Consider the following 21,645-nt stretch of genomic DNA (forward strand, 5'->3'; position numbering starts at 1 on the left):
CCACTACACTTCAAAGTCACACAGATACACGCATCAACAACAGTTATGCATCACCCCATCATTTCGAAATTCAAGGAAACAAAAATTGGCTCTGGAGAACGTGTAGAGATTATTTTCAGTGTGTACAAATCGCCAAATGAGAATAAACCTTTGTGTAACGACAAGATTGTCTGTTTCCCATGGGGAGCTCATCACAGCAGGGAGTTGGGGTGTACTTGTCTGCTCGAACGTCAATACTTGCTGGAACGTTCCTTGCTCGGATGCAGGCTTGAATACGTCGTGACATACCATCTATAAGATCATCGTGGAATCATCTCCCAATAGTTTGATGAGATACATCAAGCCCTATAGCCTCTTCTAAGACCGCATTCAATTCTGGAGCATTTGGCCGATTGTCCCCTTGTCTCAATAAACGTAGTATCGATCATCTTGTGCATCTGTCGAAAGTGGATGGCCTGTGCGGTCCTCAATACTACCTGTCAATTCGAAACGACTCCATCTTGGCAAATCATTTTGACTCCGGTGCACACGTCTAGGAACTTCCCTGGTTGACAAGCCTCCTGAGTATCACGTGACGATGCGTACCCAATCATTGGTCGCGACTGTCCTTCCCTCATGATGGATGTTCAATCTACTGTTCCATAGACGTCTCTAATGAGCCCCTCCTGGTACTTCACTTTCAAGGCTTGCTGACTGGTTCAGGAACAGTCACAATGTGCTCGACAAGTCGGGGTGATGACACACTGTCGTTGATACGTGTACTTGATATGGTATATCAACATAGCCACCAAGTCTCTCTTAAAGCAGGCGGAATGTTCTACCAATCGTTCAGTTCTTCGACGATGGAAATCTGCTTCCTTGGCCACCGAGCCAATTTAGACGTTTTCCGACAAGACAGGTGCTGTCCCGTTCTTCAACTTTGGAGCACATTTCCAGTTGCTGCGCCACTGCACTCCCATCCTGTTACCGTACCGCAGCAGATCTGTGTTAATAGGAAACCCGTAACTCTCTTTTGATAATACACCACTCTTGTTGCGAAATGGTCTTAGTGTGGGACGACCTGTGTAACTTACTTCCCTAAGTCTCTATGTAATATCAAAACGCGTGTCCCTCCGTGCAGATATTCCCTAATTTCCTGCTATTCGTCAGTTTAAACGTCAACTGCCATTTGTCATACAACTTCAGTTCTGACAAGATATTTTCCAGCAAATTCAACAAGCCTCATTGAATTTCGCCTTAACTGAAATCGACCTACCATCTTAATCTCGTGGTCCAGTAGGGAAAGCGGTCATGTTTCTGTCAGCCACCTGCTCGCACATTACAGCGTGCAGCGGGCTGTCTTTCGTGACAAAAAGATAAACCAGAGCCAGATTGAATCCGCAAAACCGGATTGGTGATAGTTGATCTTGTACATAAGCCATCCAGAGTATGGTATGCAGGCAGTTCCCCATGCTCGTATACCCAAATGACGGGCTGGCTGCCAATCACTTCCTCACAAAACGCAGTACACGAGCAGCTAAATTACGATAGCATAAAATATACAGTTTGCACCATTAATTCAGAGATAACATTCCAGAAATGAACTGGCCGATCCAAACTTCCGACTTGAACCTAACAGAACACCTTCTGGATGAGCTAGAACGTCGAATTCGCTCCAGACCCCAGCGTCTGTCTCTGGTATCAGCTCTTGGGGACGACTGGGCTGACACTTCTACACAGACATTCAGAAACCTCATCGAAAGTGATCCCAGCAGAATTCAGCCGTCATAAATGCTAATGGTGGACGTATCCCATATTAAAGGTCACTAGTGAGTGACCAGGTACTTTTGATCGTACCGTATACATGAGTAGAAAGAAGTAGTTTGATGAACTTGTTTAGCTGTTCAGAGTTGCAATGTGCTTAGTAATGGAGGTGGGGTGAGGACCGATAGTTGACAAAATTTCTGAGCTCGTATGACACTGGTGTCGCCATCGGCGAGTATGGTGGGCAGATCTCCAGCGAAATCGAGGACTGCCATGATATCAGTACATATAAGATACGTAGCCAATATATGCAGCACTGAAAGTGGCACAGCATGAAAACCACAGATTGGTGAATCCTCCTACCAACGGAGGAAACGTGTATTAACGGACTGTGCCCTACGGGCAGTCTGGAGAGGATCACTTACTTCCATCAGTCAGCACAGTAAGTTACCACTGTAACAGGTCTTGATTCTCTCTTCACTCTCCTCAATTTGCAGGAGTCAACCTGCTTTACAAGTTTTCACTCCATCCTTAAATCTATAAACTGCATTGCTTACGGACACTGCACCATGCGTTGCAAGCGTTCTCGTGAATTGTTACCCACATTTTTTCTCTGAATGTGTTATTCAATATGTTTGTTTATCTGTGGATTTGATAAAGTAGGAGTTTCTCTCCTGTGCATGCTGTCGGCCTAGCTGGTGCTTAACATCGTCCAAGGATGTAGATTCTACTTCGGTAACAACGAACTGACGTGTTAAGAGCACACACCTGTTAGATGAGTGAGATTAAACGCAGTTACACTACCAGCTTTGATGGGAATCATGGAATGCCTCTGCCTGTACGTCATGTTTGCCAACACTCTTCTTTTATTGCTGACAATATGCATTATTCATCCGTTTGACCTTAGAGTGCACCGCACCGTAGAGCGGAACGCGATGACTCAAGCAAAACTATGAGCACTGCGGAAATTACAGTTGCGGTGACAAGCGGTGTTCGAGAATATTTCGCAACCGCGTTACGTGACTCTCCCACCGGCCGCTCCCCGAAACGGAGCTCACCTGTCAGGTGTGGCATCCGCACTTTAGCTGGCGAAAGTGCGCTTTTATCACCAACACTTCCTCTGTTATTGTTTTCTCGAACTGAAGGGGAAACAGTCTACATACCGCAAGTTACATGAGCTGGTATAATGAAATACGAACAACTTTATGAGCTCACACACACTGCGAATAACAATAAGAAACATTCGATACGCAAAAACGATTCAAATTGTCATAAAAATTATAACCATTAAAAAAGTCAAGAATGATGTATTTCCAAAAGCAGCATAGCTCTATGAAGGTGCTTTATTCGCAGCTACCGATTTCTCGTCAGTATAGACGCATCTTCACGTTTATAATGGTTATATTTTCATAATGTAGACGTACAATTACGAAGTCCCAGCATTCGGGAAGTTATCCACGTTAAGAGTCAAACCACAATGGAGGGTTGTCACAATAAACTGGAGTAAACCCAAAAGATGTTTGTCAAAACGTACAAAGCATGACTGTTGAATGAGCTATAGGATATATCGAATGATATGGTAGACACCAGCTGCATAAAACGGCGGGTGTACACACATCATATAGGATTTTAAGTATTACTTACATCGGTTTTATACAGCTGGTGTCTACCATATCCTGTGATGTATTCTACGGGGTGATCTCTGGCCTGGCTCATCAAACAGTCATGCTTTATACGCTTTTGACAAACATCTTTTGGGTGTACTCAAGTTTATTATGACAACCCACCAATGTGGTTTGACTCTTAGTGTGGATAACTTCACGAATGCTGAGACTCCGTAATCATGCGTACATATGATGAAAATACAACCATTAAAAACCTGAAGATGCATCTGTACTGGAGTGAAACCGGTAGTTGGGAATACAGCACCTCATCATTCTTGACGTTTCTGATCGTTATAATTTTTATGGTAATTTGAATATATGAGTGTTGAATTTTTTATTGTTATCTATAAAAAAAGTTGGTTGAGTGGGATTATTGACTCGGACGCCTGGGGGGGGGGGGGGGGGGGTTGAGCGTCCGTGACTGAGATGAGTGCGTTTATACCGCTAGATGAGTTGCCTAGTCCACGACATTACACTGTTTACTGTACCTTCCAGCACCAGGTTTCGAACAGGCTATCTACAGTTCGTAGCATGACCCAGTGGGAGAGTTCTGAAGAAACGGAATCCCCCGGAAATATCGTCGCATACGGAACACTCAAAGAACGCATCTGCGAGGTAACTCCAACCGATAGAGGACATCGAGAAGCTCGGTGGCAATGAATTTTTGACAGACTCGACAGCAGTGCTCTACGGGTAGCTAGTGGAATGTGATGGCGTCAACGTCATCTCAAGGAAAAGCACGATGCTGCCTTCTCCCATCTTAACACGTTTCGTGCCTCACTCAGATGCGTTCCATGTGTAAGTAGGATAATTTAGGTAAAAGGTACTATTACCTGAAACTATTCCGCTCATAATATTTACGGTTATTCCGTGAAATATTAACCGGTTCTCAAAGAGAGGAATAGCATGGCCGTCCCGTTGACGACGAGGTTGTCAGAGACGGTTCACAAGTTCGTACTCGAAAAGGATGGGAAAGGAATCATCAAGGTATTTGCCACAAGCGATTTCGAGAAATCAATGAAAAGAGAGGTGTAGATGGCCCAACGAAGATGTGAATTCCGCTTCTCCCAAAAATTTCTGAAGGAAAAGCTTGTGAATTTTATATGGCTATGGAACAAAAATGTCGCAAATAAAACTTGCAGCTCACTCTCTTTCCTTCTTTTTGAGTTGAAACTTAGCCCTTTCACGCCGGACACGTCATACGACGAAGCACTGAATGCGTGTCCTAACTAAAATAATAAACAAAAATTTTAAGCTAGTCAGTCTTATCAATGTAGTTATAAAATTTAACCATACAAACGGGGCTAAAATGATATTTTCTGAGGGGCAGAAACAAAACGGCTCGATTGTGTTTCGGTCACGAAACTACACTACTTTTAAAAGATCATTACTATTATCACTACTCACTACTCCCTACGTGTGGTTCTAGGCGTTTCAGTCTGGAGCCGCGTGATCGCTTCGGTCGCAGGTTCGATTCCTGCCTCGGGCATGGATGTGTGTGATGTCCTTAGGTTAGTTAGGTTTAAGTTGTTCAAAGTTCCAGGTGACTGATGACCTCAGATGTTAAATCCCATAGTGCTCAGAGCCATTTGAACCATTTGAACTACTCCCTAAGACTGTAATCCTGATTACGTAAGATGCCAATAATTACACCCGCCCCCCTCAAAAAAAAAAAAAAAATAAATAAATAAATAAATAAATAAAAAAAAATACTAGGATTGATGTGTGACAATGTGGTGGCGTTTAAAGTTTGTGAAAAGGGACGTTCGATAAGTAATGAAACACTTTTTTCTCGTGGCCAATTTCGGTTGAAAAATGCGAAATTTGTTGTGAGACATCGTAGAATATTTCCACTTCAGCCCCAATAGTTTCATGAATTTCCGATAGGTGGCGACAGTGTTTGCGGGGTCGTAGGTTGTGGTCCAAAAATGAACAGCATAAAGACAGAAGTGATGGCACTTTCTGCAGGAGCTTGCCATCATTTTGCAGGACAATGCTCAAGCACGTACAGTGCACACTGTTACTGATTTGTTAAACTGATGGGGCTGCTAAGTGCTATATCACCTACTGCACTCCACTGACTTAAGCCCTCGTGAGTTCAACTCGATTTCTAAACTGAAAGAAACACTTCATGGCGTTCGCTTCAGAACTGCTACAAATTCGTCGGGCAACAGACGGCGCCGCTCGAACTGTCAACACAACTGGCATTGCTAAGAGTATCCTACGACTTCCACACAGCTGGAAACGGGTCATACTCAATGCTTGTGACTACTTTGAAGGTCAGTAAAACTTGAAACACCTATCTACTTTGCATGAGCTGTGAATAAATAGTTGCCACTATTAAAGTTCCAACCCTCGTATGTTCCTGTTTAGAATGGATATTTTGTTGTTGTTGTTGTTGATGTTGTTGTATTCGCTTTTATTATGTAAAAGTAATTCCGTATTTCGTGTGAAAAGTAATTAGTTGTAAGTTAAAATATAACAATCAATAGAAACACTACTTCTAACTAACAAATTAGCGATCCAAAGTCTATATAAAAGAAACGATAGGAAATATGTACTTTATTTCGTCGCGTCTGGTCTGGTGTCATGCGTCCGCTCTTGAACTCGTTTGCACAGACGATTCCATACGTGAGGCCACACGGACAGCCTATCGTCGGCGTTAGAGGGTTACGCCATTTCAACAATGGGCAAAGAAATGGAAGTAATTCAAATACCTGAAGGAAGAAGCTTGGAGAAACGACATAAAAATGTCTTTATTCCAACACTCTCCATTCGGACAACCGACTCGTTAACAACAACATTAATGCATCTAAAGCTGCAACAATGCTACTGAAATGGGCTAGCAAGTTTACAGCATTAAACAATGGAAAATCCAGAGTGGAATAATTACAATATTATGAAAAGGATAGAGATGCTCAGTCGCAGATAAGATACAACAAAGACTGTGAAACAAGTAAGCTTTCGGCCAAAAAATACTTCATCGGAATCACACACACACACACACACACACACACACACACACACACACACACGACCACAGTCTCTGACTGCCGCGGCTCATTTGACCGAATGCTTGTTTGACAGTCTTTTTGCTGTGCCTATCTGCGACTTAGCATCTCCGCTATGTGATGAGTTTTTATTGCCAAATTTTCAGTATTTTCATAGGAAACCATAATGCCACTTGATCGTGTTATTTAAAACTTGCCTATTTCGACTGACACCGCTTACTAGTATATGGTAACACTCTACGCAGCGACTTCAGCACTCTGTAGGCTGGGTTTCGAGGCTGGTCCATGCGTCATCCTACCGACGTAATTTGCCAATAATCGACACTGAATATCGTGCGCATGGGGCGTAATCGCATCAGCTGCAAACAAAGGGCGGGAATCTGATACGGCGAATCGGAAATGATTTGCTGTAGCTCGCGCGTGAGCCGAATAACGGCCACTAATTTTTTTTTAAAAAAAAAGAGATGTGGGAGCGAGCGGGAGGGCGGCAGATGTAAATGGAAACCATACGCAGTGCTGTGTGTGTGTGTGTGTGTGTGTGTGTGTGTGTGTGTGTGTGTGTGCTGTCAGTGACACCGGGGGAGGGGGTGTCGGGGGCGCTAAAGCTGCCCAAACAAGGGAAAAACAAATCCGTCACACGCCGAGGACATTTGTCCATTCGATGCGCATATTTTATTTTTATGTTTGATTTTTTACTACTTGCTGGTCCTGCAACAAGTTTACCAAACGTGTTGGTAGCCACGTGTGGAGAGGCTGTAAAAACTGTTTACGATATTCAACCTGAACCGTGTGACACACCAGAACTATTTTTCACTGGACTAGCACATAACAGCTTTGTGCAACATTAACTGAAATTAGCAGCCAAGAGATGGACGTGGGGATGAAAGTCAGCCTTCCGACTAGTTTGATACGGGCCGTCACGAATGTCTCTTCCGTGCCAACCTCTTCATCTCGGAGTAGCACATGCAACGTACGTCCTCAATTATTTGCTGGATGCATTCCAATCTCTATCTTCCTCTATAGTTTTTACCCTGTACAGCTCTCTGGAGTACCATGGAAGTTACTCTTTGATGTCTGAACATATGCCATACCATTCTGTCCCGTCTTCTTGTCCGCCTTTTTCCATGTATTCCTTTTCTCGCCAGTTCTCTAGAGAAACTCATTCCTTACCTAATTTTCAATGTTCTTCTGTAGCATCACATCTCAAATGTTTCGATTCTCTTATTTTCCGGTTTCCCGCAGTCCATGTTTCACTGCTATACAATGCTGTGCTCCAAACGTACATTCTCAGAAATTTCTTCCTCAGATTAAGACTTATGTTTGATGCTAGTTGGCCTCTCTTGGCTAGAACAATAAAAGAAGAATGTTTCTGTTCTTTAATCTGTCAGAAGGTTTTCCGTTCAGGAGGCTATTGTGCAAAAAAACAGTAAACTGTCCACCAGCGTAGAAAGCAGATTTCATTTGTGGGTAAATAAATGAAACGCGAGCGTTTACAAAATTTAACGCTTGCGTTTACGACAAAGCAATGGCTGACACTGGACTGTTGCTATAAATCTGTGAATCATATTTGGTACCGCTACATTACTTTAAAAAAATACAGCTGAGAGAACAGCCACAGATTTCTATGGAGCACCTGCAACACGTTTGTCCGCAATGTAACTAAACGGCTTACAGCATTTTAAAAAGACTGAGGAAAGGAAAGCAAGTGTGACAAAACTTCGCCACCGCTATGCTCTCATGTGGTGGTGGTAGTATTTAATCTGGATGCAAAATAGTACGCGTTGCACTATGGTTCGACGTGGTACTTCTACTGCGTTGCACATCGTTCCTCGGGTGAGAACTTTCATCTCGGTAGCGTTTTGCCCCTGCTGAGATGAGTTGGCTATCTGCTGGCACCGGATTCACAGTCTTCCTCCGTTCATTCCTTATATATAACACACAGACACAAGACCACACCCTGCTAGCCCCAGGGATAGAACTGAACAGTTTACGGATACACTCAAGCGCTATCAAGAACACAGTGCGGCATCCTCGCTTTGGTGCATTACACAGCATGCTACTGGGCGAGATCTGCAACTTACGAAAACATGAGAACTCATCCAAATTTCAGTTTGGTGATGATTTCTGCACTGTGCACAGTCCTGCCAGACAACAGAGTAAAAATTTGGAAATTTGTGGTAAGATCTTATGGGACCAAACTGCTCAGGTCATCAGTCCCTAAGCTTACACACTACTTAATCTAACTTAAACTAGCGTACGCTAAGGACAACACACACACCCATGCCCGAGGGAGGACTCAAACCTTCGACGGGGGGAGCCGCACGGACCGTGACAAGGCGCCCAAGACCACGCGGCCATAGAGTAAAGACAACGCACATGAGAGAAAACACCACTTCCTATTGAAACAAACATGTTTACAATTTCTAACACTGGAGATGATGTATCGGACAGAGCTGAAGCTACTAGATGACTCAAACTACTCAGCCACTTAAAATTTACTACAAAAAAAAAGTTGTCTTACAAGTCCAGGTTCGGGCCCAACTGTTAGATGAACCTTGGGTTAGTTGTTGCATGACGAACTGATTACTTCACATACGGCCATGTAAGAAATATTTCACTATTTTGGTCAATGTAAGCTTGGAATTCAGTTGTTGTTAGAGCTTGTGGCAAATCGCCTATCCCGAAATGCAACCGAGCGAGGTGGCGCAGTAGTTTGCACGCTGGACTTCGCATTCGGGAGGACGACGGTTCAAACCGGCGTCCGGCCATCCTGATTCAGGTTTTCCGTGGTTGCCCTAAATCGCTTAGGCAAATGCCAGGATGGTTCCTTTCATAGGGCATGGCCGACGTCCTTCCTCATCCTTTTCTTATCTAATGGGAGCGATAACCTCGCTGTTTGGTCCTCTCCCCTGAACCAACCAACCAACCTAAATGAAAAGAGAAAAGAAGACGAATCACCGATCCGATTTACAACACACTTTTTTTTTTAACATTGTAAGCTGCATATCGTAGTTATATATCTATAGACGTCCGCCACTATCCGACTAGCGTCGCTTTGATCCTTTCCTGCGCGACTGCCGCTAAACCAGTGTGTTCGGGTTCTGCAATAAACAGTAATGGATTCCCGGATCGCTCGCCGGAGCGGGGCGTGAAGTTAAAAGGTTTAATAATTAAATTTTAATTACCTGGTGAAAACGCAATAGTGTGGTGGTGTGTGTCTGTACCGCACAACAGCGTAGGCGACACATTCAGTGTACAATTAACCCAATTCGTGCGTGTTGTAAACTTATGTCCGCATACATCAGCCGCGCCGCGCTCACTGAACCATGAACATCGTGATGATGCTCACGAAAAAGCGATCAGTGGACGTGTGTGAATTGGCTGTGAAAATGTGAATAGCGCAATAATGAGGAAAAAGTATTTCAGAATAGAGTTGATGTTACCAGAACTGTGTTGTGTTAATTAGTATAACAGCATCTATTCCCTCTGTGTACAGTTTCACAGTGTATTGAAACATATCAGTTTATCTACAAACGACAGTCCCACGGAGGAAGCTTCAGACCACGACTGTAAAACAAGCTTTCCTGCCACCTACCACAGCAGTAGACCACCCAGGCTGCTCGAGAAAAATTATCTGCGTCCTGCCAAATACTAAAATGCAAGGATAAAAGGAATCAAAAGAATTCAGAATACTAAAAATAATTTTCAATTCAATGTCTCACTGTCGAACACTGAAGGAGTTTCTATTCGATGTCTACTTAAATCTGTAATACTACTGACGATCTACATTTTGGATTTTAGTTGCAGCTTGGCGCGGACTTCAACAATTTCACCACTTTTAGTAGAAATTAACAAACTTCAGATAGACACATCCTAGTCTTCAGAATATGCAGGAATATGCCATTACAAGATCACATGACCGAACTGTGGGTAAAGAAATAACAGAATTGTTGACGAACTACGGCTCATCTACGGAAGATGCCGTCTGCGTAGGAATATTCCTGGCCCGAGCACAATCTATACCTTGTCGGATTAAGGGAGCTTATGAAAAATTGCAAAGCAAGTAGCATGCGTCATCAGCAACTTATTCAACTCAACTTACTTTCTTGAGCGATCTGATAATCTGAAGCCTGTCGTAGTGCGGCAGGAATTTCACAGAAAGTTGCTTGTAAAACTAATTATGATACAGAAGTTGTATACTCTTATATCATAAGTAATGCCAGAATAACTATAAAATTCAGATATGTGCTGTTCACGTGGAGACCGTGGAATCATTACAGCATGTGCTTAGGTATACAATAAGTGATCAGTAAAAGTAAAGGGAAGGTATCTAACGAGACCACAGAGTATGCATTGAGACGAAGCCTGTATGTGTCAACATAGGGCGGTACCGTTGTCCATATTTTCGAAGGTAGTTGCATGAATGGTCGCCGGAAGATGTCTATATATTCTTTCCACTTCATATTTCTCGAGGAACTCACTCATATTCCAAGCCACAGTAACAGAGTGTGCACCTCTTTCGGAGCTTAGGGAGACCGCTGACGTGGACCACACAAATGAGCCCAGAGCCTGTTCGCCTGGTCCGAAAGCCGCCTCTTGCAGTCTCCCCCTTCCTTCTTAGCTCTCTGCAAACATACTCCACGGCGGCCAGGCACACATAAAAATTGAGCGCGCACACAGTGGAGGGCCGTGGTAGCCGCTCCTGACAGCTAACAGCCGCTCAGTTGTAAACCGAGTTTCCCTCTACTTTCTGAAGCTTGAGATCTTACTCAGACTGGCTGATGATATTAAGTACATGCTGAACCGCCCTATAATCTTGTTAATCCTACATATGAAAGCTAATCTTTTATTAAATTTCTAGTTAAACGTGGAAGTTGCCAAGACGTTCTACAGCGACATTCGTCTGATGTTGTTACTTCTATCTTCAGTCCAATCTGGTTTGACACAGTTCTCAGCGTTTGTCCGTCCTGTGCAGGCCTCAGTTCCCAGTAACTACTGAAACCTACACCCATCTAAAATTACGCCCAATATCGCCGTTATCCGAGCATGATGCGAACTGACCAACTATACTGCAACGTTCCTGCATGGTGAATTTTCGAGACCAACTCAAGTTTCTGAACGACCATGGAAAATTATGCGACATTCAGCCTGCTTAACTAGTTTTAGAGTGTGATCGTACAGAATAATGTTGTGGTCTTCAGTCCGAAGAATGGTTTAATGCAGCTCTCCACGCCAGTCTACCCTACGCATGCTTCATCTCTGCATAACTACTGCAACCTACATTCATCTAAACCTGTTCACTGAAGTGAAGCAGTGGTCTCCCTTTACAACGTTTATACCCAACACTTCCTCCATCACCAAATTTACGATTCCTTTATCATTCTGGGTGAGTCCGATCAACCGATCCCTCCTTTTAGTCAAGTTGTGACATAAATTGTTTTATTCAATTCGATTCATTAGTTATACGAGCTAGCAATATAATGACAAGCAATCTTCTGCAGCACCATATTTCAAAAACGTCTTTTCTCTTGCTATGAGAACTTTTTATTTGTATTTCTTTTTTTATTTTCCCACCAGCCAACTTTTGAGCCACTGCAGGATCATCATCACACGGAACAAAATTTAAAGTGCCTGTAAATACCCATCAAAATACAGCCAGTCGGTGGAATCGTGGCACCGGTGAAAATAACTGGGTTAATATAGATTATGCCTAACGAAGCACACAGATAAAATATAGCGATTGGCTACCTAACGACCATGTAATCCCGGAAGGTGCGGATATGGAACTATAAAAAGCACATATGTTAAGGCTAATCAGTAAGGGTAACAAAATATGAGATTCGACACTTCACCGCAACACGTTCTTTTTGTATGTTAGTTTCGGTTGCTTAAAGAAACTGTTTCTGCTGCAGTACGTCTCTCCAACTCATTCAGATGGTTCAAATGGCTCTAAGCACTATGGGACTTAACATCTGAGGTCCTCAGTCCCCTAGACTTAGAACTACTTAAACCTAACTAACCTAAGGACATCACAAACATCCATGCCCAATGCAGGATTCGAACCTGCGACGTAACAGTCGCGCGGTTCCGGACTGAAGCATCTATAACCGCTCGGCCACAGCGGCCGGCTCCAACGCATTCCACACGTGCTCCGTGGGATTTAAGTTCGGGGTACGGGTAGGCCAGTCCACTTACCGAATATCCTCTCTTTCCAAGAGCTCATCGACCTGCCACTTCAAGGTATGCCAGACCGAATCTGCTCCCACCCAAGAAGAGCACGTGAACCCATCCCTCGTTGGTCCAGTCCCTAAGTTCTTGACACATCATAAACAGTTCCGCCGATGTGCAGGTATCAACGGAAAACAACGTAGTGGTCGTCGGGCAAAAAGACCACCCCCATGCAGTCGCCGTACCACTGTGAAGTTTGAGACTGCGATGCATCGTGAGACTGCGTATTTTGCATGTGATTGATATTTCGTCCGCTGTTTGGGAGTCCCGTGGTCGCCCATACCGTCTCCTTCGGGTAATAACAGTGCCCGTAGCTCAGAACGCTCCACACGCACACGAAACAATGCTGTGAGCGATAGTCCTCGGCTGCACTCGTCACACTTCCTCTTTCTCCCAGTTTCCCGACCTTTCATCCCCGTGTGCAGTAATCTAAATGTTGAATCCAGGCTATGTTGTAATGAAGAGCACACCACAGTGCGCCGTAACTACTAGCTGATTGATACACACTGTCTTTTCCCGTTTCTTCAACGGCCCATATTACGGGGCCCGGCCCATTCGACGCTATTATCACGCTGACTCGCGCCATGTGACCTGAAAGTTTCTGTGGACGACTGGAAGACCTCTGGCAACATGCTCCCACCCATTCATTCATTTCTCCGAGAAGTTAATGTTGCGTTACTTTTTCTAGCTCATACTTAAAGTTTTGCAGAGCACTGTATTTCTGATATTCTAACCGTAAGTGAATGTGTTTTATGGTGTAAATATAGTTGTTTCCAGTGCTATAATTACGTTTTGAAAAACAGATAAAAGGTGCCTATTTTACGTATACGATTCTAGGCCGTATGTTTTGTTCTACTGTATGTATATACAGCACACCCTTTAAGCCGGATTTCATTCGAAGTACTTTCGAATCTTCTTCTTCTTCTCTTCTTCTTCTTCTTATTATTACTACTACTATTATCAAGGTCTGCTGATTTACAGTCACACAGCTAAAATTAGAAATTGTTACACATAAAAGTCAACGTTCAGGACCGACGTATCAAGTGTGTCGCTCTAAAAACATTACAAAGCAAATAAATGCACCTTCCATTCAAATGCTCCGGTATTTCGAGCCAAGTCGCAGTGTTCAATGCTCAGAATGAATAAGTTACATCATAAGCGTATCAAATACCCCTTGGGATATGGTACTCCACGCTACTTCCGCTGGCTGTCGCAAATAGATAAGTAATGTTTTCGGTATGCTAACAGGGCAGACCGCACACAATCATATCACACTCATTCTCAATGGGGATAGGTCTGCTGATCGCGCAAGCCGGGAAGATCACAAACGTCTTGTGCAGTGCGAACAATGTGTAGGTCCTACAGTACATATACTGCCCTGGTCATTGTCCCCTCACAACATGGTGTACCGTTATTGAAGTAGATACCATATTATTATAGTTTGAGTGTCGTGTGTTTAACTAGTTTAAATACACGTTATATTAGTGATATGGATACCTTTAGGAGCTGCTCCATGTGAAGCGATCGAACTCACGGTCATTCCCACAGGGGATACTAAATATCATTGATCCTTAATGGAGTGTTTTGATTTTTCGATTTTGTACCTCTGGTGCTCAGACGTGCTGCATATGCGTTTATGTTCGAATGTGTTTTTCATAGAAGGGAAAAGGTAGCGCGAAGGAACTGTTGTCACTGTGACACCACCACTGTCCAGGGGCAGCGCATGTTGATTTATTCGGCTGAAATACGGTTGCTGATGGATTGCGCTTTAGGAGACGCATAAAATTAGGAGGGATCTAGAACGAAATTTCTATTACATATGAATGTGTTTTACCTTTATACTATGTTAACACTGGTGTCATGTTTTCTGTGTATGAACGCATTTCAGACAAGGCATACTATTGTGTGAATGAAATTATGACGATGTGGGTCTGTACCCATGAAACATGTACAAACAAGTGTTTTTTCATTCTGAGTGGTTAAGCCTAGATTTCAATTTTACTGAGTGTTCGATCCAACAACTTTTCGACGTACACTTAAAAAAAAGACGCATGATGAGGAATTATCCGAATGGAACGGAAATCGGTAAATGTCATATACAACTATAAAAAAATGATTATTATTTCAGAAAGACTGATAATTTATTTAAAAGAAAGAACTTCACATATTGAGTAAGTCAATAACACGTTGGTCCACCTCTGGCCCTTACGCAAGCAGTTATTCGTCTTGGCATTGATTGACATAGTTGTTGGATGTTCTCCTAGTGACCTCGTGCCAGATTCCGTTCACCTGGCGCGTTGGATCGACAAAATCCATAGTTGGTTGGAGGGCTCAGCCCATAATGCTCCAAACTTTCTGAATTGGGGAAAGATCCGGCGAACTTGCTGGCTAAGGTAGGGTTTGGCGAGCACGAAGACAAGAAGTAGGAACTCACCGTGTGCGGGCAGGCATTACCTTGCTGAAATGTAAGCCGACGATGCCTTGCTACGAAGGGCAACAAAACGGGGCGTAGAATATCGCTGGCGTACCGTTGTGCTGTAAGGGCGCTGCAAATGACGGTCAAATACGTTCTGCTACGAAAAGAATGTCATCCCTGGTTGTCCGGCCATATGGCGAGCGACAGTGAGGTTGGTAACGCACCGCTCTCTGAGGCGTTTCCAGACATGTCTTCGGCCTGAATCTCACTGACTGAGTAGAATTGTCTTCAGTGATGAGTCCCGCTTCGAACTGAGCCCCGATGAGTAGCGAATGCGTGTCTGGAGATGCCCCAGACAAGGGGACACCATTCTGAATGTCACCCGCCATACGGATCGATAACTAGGAGAGATGGTCAAAGGCGCCATTTCATTTCATAGCAGGACCCATTTGGTTGTCATCCGGAGCACCCTTGTACCACAGCGGCACGTCGACGATATTTAATTTCCCGTTTTCTTCTTGCCCTTCAATGGAAGTCATTGTGTGCTTACATTTCGGCAAGATAATGCCTGTCCACACACGGCGAGAGTTTCTACTGCTTGTCTTCGCACTTGCTAAAGCCTATCTTGGCCAGCGGGGTCGCCGGACCTTTCCCCATCTGAGAACGTTTGGAGCTTTATGGGCAGGACCCTCTAACCAGCTCGGAATTTTGACAATCTAACACTCCAATTGGACAGAATTTAGCACTATATGCATCAGGAAGTCATCTAACAACTCTATCAATCAATGCCAAGCCGAATCATTGCTTGCATAAGGGCCAGGGGCAGTCCAACACGGTACTCACTTGCTCAATTTTTGAGGCTCTTGCTCTTGAATATATAATCCAACTTTTCTGAGATTGCATGTATTTGCTATTCTATGGATTTACATTACGCTACCGATTTCTGGCCCATTCGGAGAAATCCTTCCTTGTTTTTTGTGCTAGGTTTTATATGCCATATATTCAATAATATATGGTGTGAATAATATACGGTGTGAATATTCATTCAAACGTCTTGCACACAGAGCACTGAACAAATGCAGTTTATAATAATATCCACGTTCTAATTCAATATTTCACAAGTACACTCATTTGTGGCTGTAGTATAAACATAGATGTGACTAAGCCTAAGCAACGTTATTGATTTTGTTTAGTGATCTACGTATCAGATATGGGAATAAACATTCCCACCAAGCGTAAACAACAGGTTATTTTACTAAATATATCTTATATAAAAGCACAGAAATTGTTGGAACGTAAAGCAACAGTAAATTCCTCGGAAGAACGTCGCCAACTAACCCTAACAGGTCACACAACTGCAACGACAAACACATCGTAACAACTGATGATGGCAGCATTCTGCCGAACTAAACATGATCGAGGCAGAAAAATGCGATGTGTGTAAACAAAGGCAACAACAAACCGCCTCCGCTATGACTCTGCCAAAAGAAGAGTGTTACATATCCCACGCTAAGTCGAATATCCAGACATTCTATCATTCACAGTGGCAAAGGTAATGCAACTGGGAGCTCTCAGGATGCATGTGAAACATTTAACTCGCAAAGTAAAGAATTTGCGGCAAAGTATCGGTGATTTAGAGAACTGAAAGACGTTCTGTGGAAACGAGCTGGGACGGACCACGTGGTGGTCCGCGGCATGCAGCCCTGAAACCGGAGAGCGGCGCACTCAGAGCCGGCCGGGCCCCTCGAGTGCTGCCGCAGACAGCGCATTGCCATCAGCGCAGTCCGGGAAACGCATTAACTCCACACGCGGGGAGCGCCGCCACGCAGCCGCCCGCCGCAATATCCTGTATCCGTACCAGCACTGACAGCCCACTACTTCACCAGCTTTCTTCTTGCATCTCGCGGGACACGATTCGAATTCGGCAACGGGATAACGCTGGCGCTCACCTGGTTCAAATGGCTCTGAGCACTATGGGACTTAACATCTGAGGTCATCAGTCCCCTAGAACGTAGAACTACTTAAACCTAACTAACCTAAGGACATCACACACATCCATGCCCGAGGCAGGATTCGAACCTGCGACCGTAGCAGCAGCGCGGTTCCGGACTAAAGCGCCTAGAACCGCTCGGCCACAGAAAAAACATGGTTCCTTGGGGAACACTGTGTTCCGTAAACCAACTCATAAGGATCTACTTCACTGGCTACGAGCTGCGAGCTGCCGTCACCCATCTCAATGCACGGGCGTATTACGGACTCTCGTTCATAGGGCTAGAGACATCTCAGATCGAGGGAGCTTATAAGCAGAGCTTAGCCATGTTCGCTCTGTGTTTTTACAAAACGGGTACTCTGAAAAACATATTCGTAGTGGTTTTCAACCTACACGCACTAAACTTCAATAACAGCCAGAAGAAACGGACAACCACAGGAGAATGGTTTATCTACCTTGTGTTGGCGGCGTGTCCTTTAAGATCGTAAGGCTGCTCAAGAAACATCAAGTAAAATGTGTGTTACACCCTGCAGCGAGAATACAAACGATGTTGGGTTCTGTTATAGACAACATAGGTCTAAGGAGACCAGGGATATACAAAATTCAGTGCCATTGTAGGAAATATTAATTGGCCAGACCTGTCGCACTGTTAAGAGATAAATGTGCTGAACATAAACGTCACATCACATTGGATTAGCCAGAACAGTAAACTCTGCTGTTGCTGAACATTGTCTTGACACAGGACTTAGAATGAACTACGGAGGGACAAAGATCCTTTCGTCCGCTTCCACGTACCGGGACTCCATCCTTAACGAAGCAGTCGAAATACGTTTGAATAACGACCTGATTAATAGAGACATAGGATTGCAACTCAGCGAGGCATGAGAACCAGCACTGCTGGCACTGGGACATCTTTGGCTGCAGACGAACGAATCCGAGTCTACAAAGTCGGTAATTCGGAATCGGCACACTCAAACTGCGCTTAGACCGCATTGCGCTTGCGAAGACCGTAGCCTGTTTCTCCGGCAGGGGCGTTGGGTGTCGTCGTGCTCTATGATTTCTCTGAGATGACGTTACAGCCACACCCTGTGGCACCTGTACTCTTCTAGTGAGCCAGCTCATGTATCGGCGAGTCACTGCAGCAACACGTCAATAAGCGCCTGAAGGTGATGAGCAGTTGTCTCGTTGAAATATTGTGCACCTTTCATATTATCCGTCTCGCCATCCGTGAACCAATCAAGCAAATACAGTATAGACGTTGAGTGACTGTAGAAGGATACAATTCGAGCTGATGTGATGAATGGCAGCTGGCTCTAAATGTAGAAAAATGTAAATTAATGCAGATTAATAGGGGAAAAAGTCCTGTGATTTTCGAATACAGCATCAGTGATGTGCTGCTGAACACAGTCACATCGATTAAAAATCTAGACGTAACACAGTAACGCGACATAAGTGGAACGAGCAGGTAAGGACGATAGCAGGGAAAGTGAATGGCCGACTTCAGTTTATTGGCCAAATTTAAGGATAGTGATTCATATATAAAGGAGGCGGCGTACAGAACACTTGTGTTTGACACCCCCAGCATGTCAGATTAAAGGAAGACATCGAAGCAATTCAGAGGCGGGCTGCTAGATTTGTTACTGGTGGGTCTGAACAACATGCGATTACTACGGAGGTGCTTCGTGAACTCAGATGGGAATCCATGGACGGAAGACGTTCTTTTCACGGAACGCTATAGCGAAAATGTGCAGAATAGGCATTTGCAATTAACTGCTGAAAGGTTCTAATGCCACCAACGTACGTCTCGCTTAAGAACCGTTAAGAGATACGTTACGAGATGGGCCATTCCGTGCCAAGTGGTCTAATATCGAGAAATATTCATGGATTTTGATGAAATTTTGTATGAACATTCACACATGTTCTCAATGAACACTGGTAAAGTTTCAGTTTCAGAAATTCAATACTTTCGGAGATACAGTCACTTGTTTATGACCATAGCACAGCTTTCTATAGTGCGTCCTTGAATTTTCAGCAACTTTGAGATGAGATATCTCTGTAAGTATTTGCATGAAAGAAACAAAACTTGGCCTGTTTATATAACTTTTAGAGCTCTTTAAAGTAAAATATTAAGAAAAGGATTTCTGAGCCATTTTCTTATAGATAATTTGAAGCAAAGTTGGGCGAAAAAATAGCTGTTTAAAAAATGCTAACTTTAGCTTTTTATATCTCCAAAAGTAATTGTGGGATGTACATGAAACTTTGCACACCATAACGCACCAATACAAGGTCTTAGAATATAAAATTTCATTCTCCTCTTGCTTTCCATTATTTCACAAATCTAGAGTGAAGTTGACGATTTTTCAAAAAGTGCTAAAAATGGGTATTTTTAGTCAAATGTTTCAAAAAAGTGTTTTCTCCAAACTCTTCTAAACTATGGTCTTTAGAAAGAGCATATTCTAAACTATCTAGAAAAGTGGATTTGGTTTTGCAATGCAAGCATGTAAGGCCCTAAAAAGTGGCATCATCAAAGAGGCGCACTGGAAGTTTGAACACATTTTTCTGGCACTCAAATTATACCTGAAACCTTTTATTATGCCTAATAAATGTTAGAATTCAATGAATAATAGCTTCATGTTTTTTGTACTCCTCAAAAGTATTTACAAGTGGAAAATGAAGACCTAATTTTTGGATTCAATTGTATAAAACATGTTTCCAAAAAAGAATCTGTTTGCTTGAATCATGCATCAAGTGATGTAAATTTTCCAATCAATATTGCAGAGATTTTAATACCTAGGTGTTGTAAACTGTGAATTTTTGTCTTAAAGTTATTAGGGAAACACGTGAAATTGGTTGGTTAAACATCTAAGAGTTTTAATTTTGTATTTAATCACACTTAAATGTAGCCTACTACCTTGGTAAATACATAACCACTAGTTTCACAGAGAAAATTCACAAGATTCACTGTTTATAGAAAATATAATGGCAACCATTACTTTAACAATCAGATTGTTTCATTATTGTGAGCCTTGTTTGAACAATCAGAATTTCAGTGGTGTGTTTGCAGCATAGTGAGTGGGTTCTCTTGACTGAGTGTGGCTTGTTAAGTGATTCGTAAGACCATCAAAGTTTGTAATCTAATTTATAAAAAAATGTTTTGATTGTGTCTTTTATAGCACATATCTCTTATTAGATTTTTTCATTGGTATTATACATTGTGTATAATTTCATTCAGTAGCAATTTGTCTAAAATTTAAGCAATTATAATTTGCACTTAGAGGCGAAAGTTACTGATTGGAGATGGATGCAGAAGGGAACAGCATACCTTCCTGCTCAATTGGGCAAGGAGATAGTGGAATAAAGTGTCATGTCACTTTCTTTGCCAAAAAAGCTGCTTTAAAATGGTTTGCGGATTTTAGTGATGAGGAAAAAGAGTTGTTGGTCCGACGTTCTAAAGCAAAGCTGGACAATACCTCTCAAGTTTGCCTACACCATGAAGCCCTGTTATTGACACAATATGAGGGGTTACAAAAAAAAATGCTTCAATCCCTTTGGGAAGGTGAATCATAATGTTAAGGCAGCAATTCGCACTCTTGATACTGAAACAGCTAATAAGGCTTCTGATATGTTGAAGAAGCAGCTTGTTAATAACATAAAGCCAGGTCAGAAAATTTGTCCGGCTTGCAGGACTACCTTAAATAAACACTTGGATGAAGCTTTATCAGCCTCATCATCACATTCTGATGAGAACTTTACACCAAAAGAAGAATTAAATAGTAGCTTATTGTCCATCGGTATTTCACCCCTGAAGAGAACAGTAAGCTACAGAGATAAGCCCAAATATGTGAAGAAGAAAATTCAAAGGCTCAAAATGTGATTAAAAACAATTGTAAATGCAATGGGAGTAAACCTACAAATTGAAGATGCTAGTGAAATTAAGGAATTTGGAAACTGTGGCGCCTATGCACATTTGCTGACTGAACTGAAAGCCAAGATGCAGAATGCAATTCATAAAGAACAGATGCAAAATTTAACCTTGGCACCTGTAAGCTGGACAGTCAGACAAACAGCAGCTCAGTTCGGCGTGTCCGAAAGAATGGTGAAGAATGCTCGGAAGCTTAAGGCAGAGAAGGGCATTCTGGCACTTCCCGAAAATAGGCAAAGCAGGAAATTACCAGCAGAAGTTGCTAGTAGAGTGCGAAATTTTTTTGAAGATGGTGAGCATAGTAGGGTGTGCCCTGGTAAAAAGATAGTATTTCAGTTAGACTTTTAGATAGAAAGACATACATGCAGAAAAGATTGTTACTTTGCAATTTACGGGAAATGTAGGTTATCTATAAGAATATAAATGGTGCAGAAATAGGGTTCTCAAAGTTTTGTGAACTTAGACCCAAATGGTGTGTAACAGTAGGATCAGCTGGAATGCATGCAGTTTGCGTCTGTGCAATTCACCAAAATGTTAAGCTTATGCTTAGCGGAGCTGGTATATGTGAAAATTATAAGGAGATTCTCAGCAAGGCAGTTTGCAGTTTCAACTCTAAACAGTGCATGCTACATCGCTGTGAAAGGTGTCCTGGGCCCGAAGCTATAGCATCT

General features: G+C 42.9%; 1 protein-coding gene across 1 annotated transcript in view; it reads right to left on the reverse strand.

Moving 5' to 3' along the window:
* Window positions 1-21,645, reverse strand: part of LOC126411401 (uncharacterized) — a 1,067,733-nt gene that overhangs the window by 515,747 nt on the left and 530,341 nt on the right.

Source organism: Schistocerca serialis, chromosome 1 (genome assembly GCF_023864345.2).
Source record: "Schistocerca serialis cubense isolate TAMUIC-IGC-003099 chromosome 1, iqSchSeri2.2, whole genome shotgun sequence".
Taxonomy (NCBI): domain Eukaryota; kingdom Metazoa; phylum Arthropoda; class Insecta; order Orthoptera; family Acrididae; genus Schistocerca; species Schistocerca serialis.